The 13,572-nt window shown below is 38.8% G+C and overlaps 1 protein-coding gene across 2 annotated transcripts in view; it reads left to right on the top strand.

Moving 5' to 3' along the window:
• The window catches only part of LOC150091211 (hemocytin-like), a 1,750,539-nt gene that overhangs the window by 801,519 nt on the left and 935,448 nt on the right, over positions 1 to 13,572 (top strand). The window lies entirely within an intron of this gene.

Below are 13,572 nucleotides of genomic sequence, written 5' to 3'. Positions count from 1 at the left end.
TGGGCTCTTGTAATCGCCCTTATCTCAGCACCGTACATCAATGCATGTCTAACCACAGTTTTATACACTCTTCCCTTCATTCTACAATTAACTTTCTTATCACAGAGCACCCCACTCATCTTTCTCCAGTTCAGCCATCCACATTGCACTCTGTGCTGTATTTCTGCACTCAATTCTCCATCCCTCTCAACGTTCGATCCCAGATACTTAAATTTCGAAACAGATGGTAGCTTTTCCTCCTGCAGTTTTATAGAACTCTCAACTTCTCCATTCAATACCATATATTCTGTCTTTGTTCTACTTATCCTCATGCCTCTATCTTCCAACGCTTTCCTCCATTCCTCCAATTTCTTCTCTGCCTTTCCTTGGGATGATTCGCACAGTACAATATCATCGGCGAACAGCATACTCCATGGTGCTCTACTCTTCACTTCTCTCACCAACACATCCATTACCAGATCAAACAGATATGGGCTGAGAGCTGATCCCTGGTGCAGTCCAGCTTCTACAGAGAACCCCCTCAATCATACCTACACTGCTCTTAACCTGAGTCACTGCTCCCTCGTACATATCCTTCACAAGCCTTACGTACTTTTCCGATGTACCCTTCTCCCTCATACATCTCTATACCTCTTGTCTGGGCACTCTATCATATGCTTTTTCCAGGTCTTTACTTACAGGGATATGCAAAGATACGTACAAAGATACAGGGAGATGCAACTCTACTTGCATCTCCCTGTATCTTTCCATCACCTGCCTTAAAGCAAAGACCGCATCCGTTGCTCCTCTTCCCAGCATGAAACCAAACTGTTCCTCTCCTATTTCCATCTCCTGCCTTAACGTTCCTTCCATAATTCTTTCCCAGATCTTAATCGAATGAGACATTAACTTTATTCCCCTGTAGTTCCCACATTCCTTCACATCACCCTTTCCTTTAAAGATTGGCACAAGTATACTTTCCCTCCACTCATCGGGTATCCTCTCCTGCTGCCACAGTTTTTCCATCAAGTCCCATAGGCTATCGATCCCTTCTTCTTCCAGACTACTCCATACCTCTACTGGTATCTGATCAGCACCTACTGCTTTCCCTCTCTTCATTTTTCTGAGTGCGCTTTCCACTTCTTTCCTGCTTATGACTTCCACTACTCTCACATTCATCTCTCCATCCTCGCATAGTGCTCTTAATGTAAAAAAAATATATATATATATATATATTGTTATCATTTTGGGAATAGTCTCATATTATTGTTGAATATGCATAGTTCATAGTGTTACTGTGTTAATAGGTATAATAATGATTAGCACCTTTCTAGAGAATGAACCAAATCAAGTTGCTGAGGGAAATCTAACAAAATGTCATTTGTAGGCTCTTTCCTTTAGTTAAAGAAATAGACTACTTGGTTATTTTCATTTAGTATGATATCACTATCACTCTTAACAGGTTCCCTGCCAAAGTTTATTATATCAGCATCATAGGTATTATATAGCAAACATATCAGCATGATAGGTACCTATGATGCTGATATGTCTGTGAATGGCACTGTATGGCCAATTGTAATGTCATAATGTGCACTGGATAGATAAGAAATTGTAAAACAGTAAAAGTTGGGGGTTTTTTTGGTTTATTCTGTGAGTAAGCATATCAATGACCTTAGTAAACACCTCAGAGATTTTTCTTGGTGTGCCTTCTCAGAGTAGTTTGACTTTATTAATAGCAAGAAGCTTGGAATTGTCATTTGTTGGTATTGACAAATTGGTAGCAAAAAAAAAAAAAAAAACCCAAAAAAGATTGGAACAGAATCCCCTGAAAAAAATATGTTTTTTGTTTAGATCTGATGATATATACTGATCCTATTGGCACCCAAGGAAACTAAGGCTTTTTGGATTTTCTTAATAGTTGATCCTATGCCACATGAACCCTGAGGTCACCATTTGACGATGTTGATGAATTAGTAGCAATAAGATACTATTTTTCAGTTGGAAGAAATGCATTCTCATGCTGAATCCAAGAGAATTTATTACTATTGCAGTTTTTGTATAAGTGTCTTCCAGTTTTTATTTACTGAGTTTCATTTCTTCACACATCACTCTTTGATGCTGATAATCTGTATAACATAGTGGCATAGTGTCGGGGGTTAGGTGCCACCAGTGGTTCCCACATGTGTGCCATAAGTTCTCTTGTGAAGAAATACATACTCGTAAAAGCCAGAATTGAGTGTAATGTGTGGTTTATGTTATGTTATGTTCTTTTGTGTGTCTGACTTCTTGGCCACAGATTCCCTAGTAGGACTCTACATTGGCTGCCATCCCCACTGAGAGGTGAGCCAGGTAGTCCATTTTCTCTGGCTAGTCTCTGCCAGGGTTGCCTGGGTTTTCAGAATGGACACCAAGTAAAAAAAAAAAAAAAAAAAAAGTACGAGTGAGGGTGATAGTAAAAGAGTGGAAATTAAAGTGGGTAAGAAGTTGGAAGATGAGGAGCGAAGGGATTCCCTGGTGGAGAGAGGAAAGGAGGGACTGAAGCATGGGATCTCCCTGGACTGGGATGCCCACCCAGATACAGGGAAAGTTGAAAGATTGCAGAAAGTAGAGCACCAATTTGGCATCCCACACCTGAAGACAGGTGTCAGCAGTACCTGAACCACTTTACAGTTACAAGTGAAAAGGTCAAGGATCCTGTGTCCAGTAACCAGGACACTAGCGATGTCTTGGTGTTAAGTCAGCAGAATGACTTGTTTTTCCACTCTTGGTTTTGTATGGTTAAATTCTTCCGAGGTTTGTTCTTCTCTATGAAAATGCAGCATGGGCAAATGGAAAACATTCCTTGTAGTGGTCTTCATTTGTGACAAAAGAGAATTCTTCACCGAGGAAGAGAACCTAGTGCTTGAAGCATCTTGCATCTAAAAGGATAGTAATGATGGCAAATATAAAGGACATTTCTCAGTCCTCAGGCATACCGCAATTGCAGAGTGGATTTTCTGAGCCCAAGTTTGTAAGTTTGAAGTTGAGTGATCTATGACCAGTGATTATATACATAGCATAGAGCCCTGGGAAGAACCATGGGGAGCTTTAGGATAGGTGAGTGTTACATTTGGAATAAAGCATTTTGTTACACTACTCTCAGTTAATTGGTTCCATTCATTTTACCAGTATTGGATAGGATGCACTAAAATATTCTTTTTCTCTTGTTTGAGAGGTCTGAGTTATAATTGAGAATTGTAGCAGGGATTGATTTCCAATGACAGTAGCCATGCCCTCAAGCAATAACTTCTAGATGTAGTGGCAAAGCTCCAGCAATGACCTGTAGGGCCGGCACACTAAGAGTGCAGTAGGGATGTGTGGTCGCGAGGAGAATATATCTCTGGGTAGATTCCAGCTTGAATTGGTTCCTCTGAATGATAGCTCGCTGCTACCATACTTCTGCACCGTAGCACATGGCTGGAAGGAAGATGGCTTTGTACAGAGTACAAAGTAGGAAGAAGTTGTGCTCTTCCTACTCTGTACAAAGAAGCTTTGTACAGAGTAGGAAGAGCACAACATCTGAGTCCCCAGTCACATCTTGAGATTCTGGTGATCATCGATGTGTATTTTTTAATTTTTGTAGCAAGGTGAACCAGGTGGGGATAAAACAAAAGCTTGGTGTCTATAATAATACCAAGGTATTTGATTTGCAAAACAAATTTGATGGGGACGTTGTCTAGTTTCACTGTGGGAGGTCTAGTAGGACTGAGGGTTCCTTTGATGAGTGTGCCTTGGGTTTTTTCAGGTGAAATGCAGAGCATGTGAAGGGTTGGCCATTTGATGATTTTGCTAAGGGCAGCATTACTTCTTGCCTCAAGGGAGACATGGGTATTAGCATGGACAAGCAATAGTAGGTCATCTGCAAATGCTATCAATTGTGAGTGCTCGATTTCAGTGTTGAGGATTTTGTCCATGACCATGGACCAGAACATGGGACTAAGAACTGACCCCTGGGGGAATCCTTTGGAGACTTGACAGGTGGAGCTTCTGCATTTGGTCATAACCATTATGGTTCTGTTGGTAAGGTAGTTTCGTAGACAGTGACAGAGGTTGTAGGGGATAGTTGCATGTCTCAGTAGCCTAAGAATGCTTTGCCACCATAGACCATCAAATGTGCCAGCAAAGTCAATTGAGTAGGCTGCTAAATACTTCTGTTCCTTTTGAGAGGGACCTGAAATTAGAGAGTGGATGATATCCTCATTCTTCATGAGCCTTGCTTAAATACATGCTGCCTCGGAAATGGAAGATTTGCAGCAGTATAATGTTGATTGGTTTGCATATATAGGAGCCTCTTGAAGACCTTGCCAAGAACAGGGAGGAGAGCAATAGAGTGGTAGGAGTTTGGGTGTGTAGGATCTTTATCTGGCTTTTTAATGATCAGTCTAAGAGAGGCTAATTTTCAGATAGTAGGGAAGGTAGCTTGTGCTAGGTTATAGATTTCCAGAAGATGCTGAGGGAGGATACTATGGAATTGTTCGATGATTTTGACCTCAATAAGTTCATGACCTGGTGCTTTGCTTTTTTTGCTGTTTTTTCCATCACTGCTGCAAGTTCTATATTTATGAAAGGTTCTTCAGTAGTGGATTTCCAATATCTGGCATTTACCTGAGCAATGAGGCATTGTTGGTCATTAAAAGGACTGTCATCATTGGGGAAAAGGGTATGTTGGCAATTGATTCATCCCATGAATTAGTTAGGGAACCCTTTGAGGTTACAGTGGAGTTTATGACCTCCCCTCTGCAAAGCTTGCTGGTGATGATATTATACAGAATACTCCAGGGGTTGTTATTTCTTGTACCTTCAACAAGTTTTTTTCATGAGGCCCTTTTTCTTTCTTTTATTGCCTCTATTGTGGATGTTCTTATATCTTTCATGAAGCTCATCCATCTCACTCTCTGGCCAGGAGGCTCTGGATCTTTGGAATACCTTCCTGGCAGTATGTACCCGATGTCTCAGATCATCCAATTCATGGCCCCACCAGTGGGCAGAGATGTAGAAGGGTCTCTGTTTTTTGGGATGGTGAGTTTGTAAGCATTAAGGATAATTTAGTCAGTTTAGATGCATGCTCATTAGGGGTGAGTGCAGTGAAGAAATCTATCTGGTGGCTGTGAGTCCAGTGAAGAGTATAGGGTGGTTGCAGCAATGGACCAGCATCAGCAGTTATCGACTTTTGTAGCAGAAAACAGTTGCTATCCATTTTTGTAGACAACGCAAGTTTCATCCTTATCCTGAACTTCAAATCTTTAATATTTCCATTCCAGTTACTAATAACATCAGATTTCTAGGATTAATCATGGACAACAAGCTAAATTTCTTAGAGCACGTTAAAAAAAGTACTTACTGCCTGTCTAAAAAAGACAAACATACTTAGAGCACTGTCTGCCCGAACATGGGGTGCAGTTCATACCTCCCTACTTTGATTATACAGGGCATTAATCAGGTCCTGTCTTGATTATGGAGTTCCCATCTATGATCCTGCCAGAATGAGTGCATTACGTTGGCTTGATCCAGTTCAACACAGTGTATTGAGCATTGCACTTGGTGCATTCAGAACATTGCCAGCACATAGCCTACATTGATGCTCATGAGCCCCCACTATCTTTATGTAGGAAACCACTATTGCTAAAGTATGCTGTCAAGATACAAAGTTGTGTCTCACATCCCATTCAGTCATACCTTTTAATCCACTATTAGAAAACCTCTATAAAAATAAACCTAGCCTAATAAAACCAGCTGGTCTTCGCATTTTTTGAACTGATGCAGGTTTCGTATGTTTCCATCCATTCCATACAACAGGTAGCAACTTGTGGTCAACCATGATGGGTTCCTCCTCTTATACCGACCGGTGACAATTACCTCTGGTCAATGGGGAAAGAATATTTTGCAAACTCCAAATGTCATACAACTTCATGCTGTTCACAATCAAAGATATTTGTCTCCAATACACAGATGGTTCTAAATCTAATTCAAACGTTGGAGCAGTCAGAGTGCTTCCGAATATCATTATTTTAGCATCCCTTCCATCTGAATTCAGAATCTTCTCAGCCAAATTATATGCAATTGAACTAGCTTTAGAAAATCTCTGTTCTGACTGTTCTTTAAAATATGTTATTTACACTGATTCCCCAGCTCAATCATGGCATTATTAATTCCTCAGATAAAGTTCACCCTGTTCTTGATGAAATTAGAAGCTTATTACTGCTGATTGAAAAACACCACCAACTAGTCACTCTGTTGGATTCCAGCATATTCCAGTATTTTGGGCAATAAACTTGCCGACAAAGCTGCAAAATATCCAACCACCTTAGATTTAACCAATATCCCTGTTTCACCATTAGACTATGCACTAATCATTCATGCTGCATGCCTATCAGAACGGACAACAATCTGGCATTCTAAAACTAATAATAAACTCTTTCAGTTTAAACAGGATCTGAAATTTTGATGCTCCAGTGTCCATACATCAAGATGAAAAGAAGTAGTCTTTTCAAGGGCAAGAATTGGTCATATTCATCTGACCCACATTTATTTACTCTCGGGAGACAGTTCACCACAGTGTCCACACTATTCTTAAAATCTGACTGTTAACCATATTCTCATTGACTGCCCATACTGTAGACAAGACAGAACTTCAATCCTGCTATCACTGGTAAATCTTGATAAACCAATAACTTGTAGAGAATCTCATTGGTGACAAGGCAAACATTTTTCAATTTTTCAACTGTCTCAAGCTAACGTGACTTTTTAATCATTTCTGATTTTATCAAAATTTCTCATTTCCTTATATTATAAATGGCTAGGCGCATTATAGCCATAGCAGCTAATGCACCATCAATCCTCCAGAACAACAACAACAGCTTCTGAGTCTCTGATGGTATTTTTCGGCCAGGCAGGCCTTGATTTTGCTGTGCTCTAACTGCTCAGCCTGCATCATCCTCAGGTATTTGTAGGTCTCTCCTTCTGTCATGGGTTCAATCTCTTTACATCAATAGCTGATAGTTTCAGCCAACTAATTTTTCCTGATGCAGTCTATCCTGCATTTGTCTTGACAAAATTCCATCTTGATATCATTGCTGAATTCTTCGGTGATCCAGAGTAGTTGCTTCTCAGTTGCCACATAGCACTTGATGTCATCCATGTACATTAGCCAGGAGAGAGTGTAGAGGAATTTCCTTCCTTCTTTGAGGTTATATCCATATTTGCTGTTGGTGAGCATTGTGGATCATGGGTTGAGTGCTAGGCACAGTGGGCTCAGGGCATCTCCCTGAAAGCTTCCTCCCCTGATGGGGATAGGCCCGGTTGTGATGTTCTTGACCTTGATGGTGGTGGTATCCATTTCACCATGGTTGCTTCTAGGAAGTTTGTCACTGTCAGATTGACTTTGTAGATCTTCAGCATTTCTATTAGCCAGCTATGAGTCTCAGAGTTTAAGGCCTTGTACAGGTTGCAGCGCTTCTTGTTGGCTTGCTCTGTAACTGTGGCATCTATGGTTAATTGCTCCTTGCATCTTTTGCTCATTCACTTGCATCCTTTCTGCTTTTCAGCCATTAAGTTCTGGCTCGCCAATTGGTCTGATATGTGTTTTGTTATGCAACTGGTCAAGATCTTGTACATCGTTGGGAGACAGGTGATTGGCTTGTATTTTGCTGGGTTTCTTGTATCTTGTTTTTTTGCCTTCAAATATATGACTCCTCGAATGAGACACTTTGGGATTGTCTCTGGGTGCCTTATCATTCGGGTGAACTGCTCTGCTCTGCTAGGTGCTTGTATGTGCAGGTGACTTCTTATACCAGTAGTTGTCGACATTATCTATTCCTGGAGTTCACCAGTTTCTCAGAGTTCCTGATCGACTGTTTTACTTCTTCCTTCCAAATCTCTCTCTCAACTCATCTACAATTTGTATTATAGTAGTAGTATTAGTAGTAATAGTAGTAGAAATAGTGGTAAATGATGCAAAAAAGCAAGCTCATACAGCATCAGCCAAAAAAAGAAACCAACATTTCACCTGTCCATCCCCCTTCTAACGGTTTATCTAATTCTTAGGTGGGTAGTTTGAATTTAATCAAAATACCCACCTAAAAATAGGGTGGATAGTGTGAATAATTCATATTCAAATAATTCAATAATTCAGTTTATTCAAACTACCCACCTAAGAATAGGAATAGTGTGTAGTTTGATTTTATTCAGACTACCCACCTCTAAAACACTATAAAGAAGTTGGTTCCAGCAACGAACCACCTGCTATCTGAAGGAATAATTTATGCCCTCTTCAGGTGTGTACCTTGAGCAGCAAGAAGAATTCCATCAACATTGAGCTTATTCAATCATTCAAAGGCTTAAACTCCTCAGTCAGATTATCTTGCAGGTGCCTAGTCTCCAGATGCTTGAATTTGTAAAACTGAAGTATTTCTTAGAAAGAGCACCTTTTTTCTCCCTTCAGCAGTCATGTTGCACTTCTCTGCACTCGATCCAACAGATCCCCATCTTTCCTAAAATGAGGCTTCTAGACCTATTCAGATGTGGCCTGACCATTGCCTTATACAATGAGATAATCACCTCCTTATCACTATTGGTAGAATTCCTGTACATCATTTAAAAAATCATTTCAGCTGTTCTGGCAGTCTGCACTGCACCAAGAACATATCTGACTGCACAATTACCTCAGGACTCTTTCATCTTACACATCCCTGAGTTTAATACTAATTAGCTGGTACATTAATCTGGATTACTTCACTTTATACCTAGTACAGTTGAATCTCGATAATACAAAGTTCATGGGACCTCAATTTTCAAATTTTGTAATAACAAGTTTTGTAGTAACTAGGTCTCCTAAAAGTGTCAAAATTTTACTGTTATTTTTATTATTATTTTATTTATTTATTTTTTTACATACTATATATAGTGAAAAATTCTACCTCATGAGCCTTTGCACAATCTCTCCAGGGAATAATTGATTGACAAGGCTCTCATCATATACTCCCTACGATTCTGTGTGGGCAGAATTGCAGACATTTTCAAATTTAATCCTAACCATCAACTTTAAAAAAAAATTTTTTTAAGATAATTTGTAAGACAAACTAAGAGAAAAGAATTTAGCGTTCAGTATATATTTTGATGTATATGATATTTTTGTATCACAGTAAAAGAATTACAATCTTAATATAAAAGGAGATATTCAAACCATTAACTTTTAATAAATTAATTTAATTTAAAGAAAGAATCCATTGTTATTTGCATAGTTTTTATCCTATTATGCATTTTAACTACAGCACAGACATTATTAAATGCAATAGTTATTTCTTTATCAACTGCAGGCCATCACATTCAAGACATAGGAGGGAGTATATGATGAGAGCCTTGTCAATCAATTTTGCCCTGGAGAGATTGTGCAAGGCTCATGGGGTAGAATTTTTCTCAGCATGGTCTGTGTTTGTTAGCACGAGCGACTGCTTCTGCAGGTATGGGATACGCTTAAATAGAAAGGATGCAAGAATATATGCTGATTCTATCAAGTCAGTGTTAGGTGGGTCGGAAAACTGCTAGCTTAGGGGGGATTAATAGAATAATAGATTAACAGTAGCTGCAGGCAGAGGTGGAAGTGATTCTTACACTGCTTCTATTGGAAAGCAGCAGCCTGGAAAGCAAGTTGCTGGGGATTTCAGGAAATGCTGGGAGTCATGAAACAAGTAAATACATGGGCTGTGTTAGAGTAACTAAGAGTAAGAACAGGTACAGGCTAAGATAAAGAAAGCCTACACGAGAAGCATGCAAAAGTTTGATGAAATTTACCTGTAAAAGTACTTTGCCATAATGGTATTTGTATTGTTGCTTTCTCGGTAAATGTTATTGGTCTAGAGTAGAAGTTGAATTCCACAGGAGCTTGAAACCCTCCCGAAGTGGGGGGGGGGAACCTGACCTTCTTTCTTTAGAATCACTAATTGAATCATGAACAGTCATATTGGAAGTTCTGGCATTGTAAATCGTAATGCAGTTTCACCGGTAAACTTTTTCGAAAATTGCTGTGTTTCTCATTTGGGCTTCCTTTGCTTTTTTTTTTATCTTAATAAATAATTTATCCACTAGTTCAACAGTGATTCTAAAGAAAAAAGGTCAGGTTACCCCCTCCACTTCGGGAGGGTTTCAATCTCCCATGGGATTTAATTTCTACTCCTGACCGATAACACCCACCGTCTGTTTACCAAGCGAGCAACAATACAAATGCCGTTACAGCAAAGCTTTTACCGGTAAATTTCATCGAACTTTTGTGTGCTTCTCGTGCAAGCTTTCTTTACCTTCGGCCAGGTACATATACACTTGCACATACACCAATGCTAGGAGTATAATAAATAAATTTGATGTGCTGGTCAAGACATTGAAGGCGGATATTGTTGGGATATCAGAGACGTGGTGTCACACAGATATAAGGAATGCAGAATTGGAATTTAGAGAGTACAGTTTGTACAGAAAGGATAGACAGGATAGGAAGGGAGTAGGAGGTGCTATTAGTTAAGAAACACATAAAATCTAAGGAAGTGCATCCACTTAACATAGATGGACAGTGCTATGATGAGTCAGTTTAGTGTGACATAAGCACTGGGAAAGCAAAAATGAAGGTAGGAGTCTGTTTTAGGCCTGATAACTCTGATGAGTCCAGTGAGCAACTATACAGAGAAATGGAGTGCGCCGGTAAATCAAAATGTATAATAATGGGAGAGTTTAACTTCTCAGATATTCAATGGAATTTGTGGATTGGTCACTCATACAGTAGCAAGAGTTTTGTGGATTTATTGGATAACTGTTTTCTACAGCAGCATATTCGAAAGAAGGCAACTACAGGGAGTGATACTCTTGATCTGAATAAAAGCAGTGATTATCAGGCATTAAGAATTTGCATATAAAGGAACCACTAGCCGTCAGTGATCACAGTGTACTGATGTGGGATTTAATTAAAGATGTAACTACCATCAGGGGTAAAGGGAAGGGTTTTTGCTTTCATAAAGGTGACTGCAGTGATGTCAGGCAGGTTTGAAATTCTATATAGTGGGACCTACTGATGATGTTACCAACAGCAAATTCTAAATGGAAAGCATTCAAGGAATTAATCTTGGAAGCTACCTGGCTTTTCCTACCAACTAAGACATACTGTTCAAGGTTTAGGTCTAAATGGATGTTAGATGAACTAATTAGACTCGTAGCAGAGAAGAAAAATGTATGGGTTGCATGTAAATTATCAGGCGACACAGAAGCCTATGGTAGCAAGAAAAACATCAAAGGCTTCTTTACTTATATCAACTCTAGAAGGAAAAGGATGAATCAGATTGTTCCATTTGACAACAATGGTTAAACTGTTCATAATCCTGCTTAGATAGTTGACAAACTGAATGAGTAATTTGCATTTACATTCACACATGAGGAATTCTGTAGGGAAGTGGAGGACAGTAACTTATTAAACTCTAACAGGGAGCTAAATGATTTTGTAATAATTGCAAGCAAAGTGAAGGAGAAACTATTGAAGTTAAACATAAAAATGGCACCTGCAGTAGATGAGATCTTTCCAGTTATATTAAAGGATGTGGCAAAAGAAGTAAGCAAACCCTTAGCTATAATTATGAGAGCATCGTTGAACTCAGGAGAGGTCCCAGAGACTCTGGATGTGCAAATGTATCTCCAATTCACAAAGGGGGATCAAAGGATGACAAAAGTAATTACAGACCTGTTAGTTAAACTTCTGTTCCATGTAAAGTAATGGAGTTGCTGGTTTAAGAGGAATTGCAATATCATCTAGACAAGACTGCAATAATAATTCAGACACAGCATGGGTTTGTTAAGGGAATTTGTGCCTGACAAATTTGATTGGATACTATGATGTGGTCACAAAGGAACTGGATGCAAAGAATAATTTTGATATCATATACTTGGATTTTAGGAAAACCTTTGATACTGTGGCACATGGAAGACTACTATAAAAATTGGAGCAGTATCGCATTAAAGGCAAGTTGCTACAATGAACAAAAGGATAGCCGATTGGGAGGAGAGAGAGAGAGAGAGAGAGAGAGAGAGAGAGAGAGAGAGAGAGAGAGAGAGAGAGAGAGAGAGAGAGAGTGGTAATCAATGGACACTGCTCTTCGTGGACCAATGTTATTAATTGAGTTCACAGGGTTCGTCATTGGGCCCATTGTTGTATTGTATATTTATCAATGTTACTGATGAAGGTATATCAGGCTTAATGTTGAAGTTTGCAGATGACACAAATGTTAGCAGAGTTGTTAACGATAGTAATGACAGTATGCTACTGCAACGTGATCTAGAAAAATTGGACAGATGGGCTGAGAAATGGCAACAGAAGTTTAACTTTGACAAATGCAAAGTACTGCATATGGGTAGTAGTAATCGTAGAGAAATGTATTAACTGTGTAATATTACACTCAGAGTAGTAGAGAATGAAAAAGATCTGGGGATAATTGTGCAGTCAGATATGAAGTTTTCTGAGCAGTTTTCTGAGTGCAGACAGCCTGCCAGAGCAGGTCAGGGTTTCTTGTCAATGAATTACAAGAATTTTGCTATCAGGGATAATTAGATGATTATCCCCTTGTATAAGGCAATGGTCAGGCCAAACCCTGAGTTCTGCATACAGGTCTGGAGGTCTCATTTTAGGAATGATGTAGAGCTATTGGAATGAGTACAGAGAAGAGCATCGAGATTTGTGAGTGGAACAAAAGGGGTGGGTGTTCTTACCAAGAAAGGCTTAATTTCTGAAAGTTGCAGCATCTGGAGACTAGGCTCCTGTGAGGTGATCTTATTCATAAGGCCTTGAATGGTTTTGTGGAAGTTGATAGCTTCAATAAATTCAAGGAAGAACTGGACAAACTTTTGGAGCATATAGATGGGTTAAATTGGAAGTTTCTTTTCTTTTTTTTTTTTTGGAGATTCTGTATAACCTTGCTTTCTTCCATCATATGTCTCTACTAATGCTAATGCTAAAAAATAAAATAACTTCTTTAAAAAATGTGCTATTCCTATTATTGTATTGTTAGACAAGCCTTTTTTATTTTTTATTTGCATTATTTTATTTTATTAATTAATTTTTTCATTTATTTTTCATATTATTATTTATTGTTATTCTTAGATATATAGTATGCACAAAAAATAAATAAATAAACAAAAATAATGGTAAAATTTTGACGCTTTTACGAGACCTCATTAGTACCAACCTTGTTATTACAAAACGTGAAAATTTAGGTCCCACAAACTTTGTATTAATGAGATCCAACTGTATGAAACTTCAGTTGCCACTTCTCAGTCCATCTGCCTAATTTTTTTTGATCTTGTTGCAATAGCATACCATCATTAACCACCTTACCAACCATTGTATCATCTGCAAACTTAGACATTACACCTGTATACCTTCGTCAGTATCATTAATAAATATAGAACTGTATCTCCTGATGTGGCTCTTGCTATAAAAAGCCTAATAGCTTCAATGTTAACATCCCTGAATGCTTCCTTTTAGTATTTGCTGTTGGTAGCTTCGTCAGTTAGTCGAGCTGCATAGAA

This window comes from Mastigoproctus giganteus, chromosome 1 (assembly GCF_048544385.1).
Source record: "Mastigoproctus giganteus isolate SK-2022 chromosome 1, ASM4854438v1, whole genome shotgun sequence".
In the NCBI taxonomy this organism is placed as follows: Eukaryota; Metazoa; Arthropoda; class Arachnida; order Uropygi; family Thelyphonidae; genus Mastigoproctus; species Mastigoproctus giganteus.
Note: the sequence above shows the minus strand (reverse complement) of the source record. Positions and strands in the feature narration are given on the sequence as shown.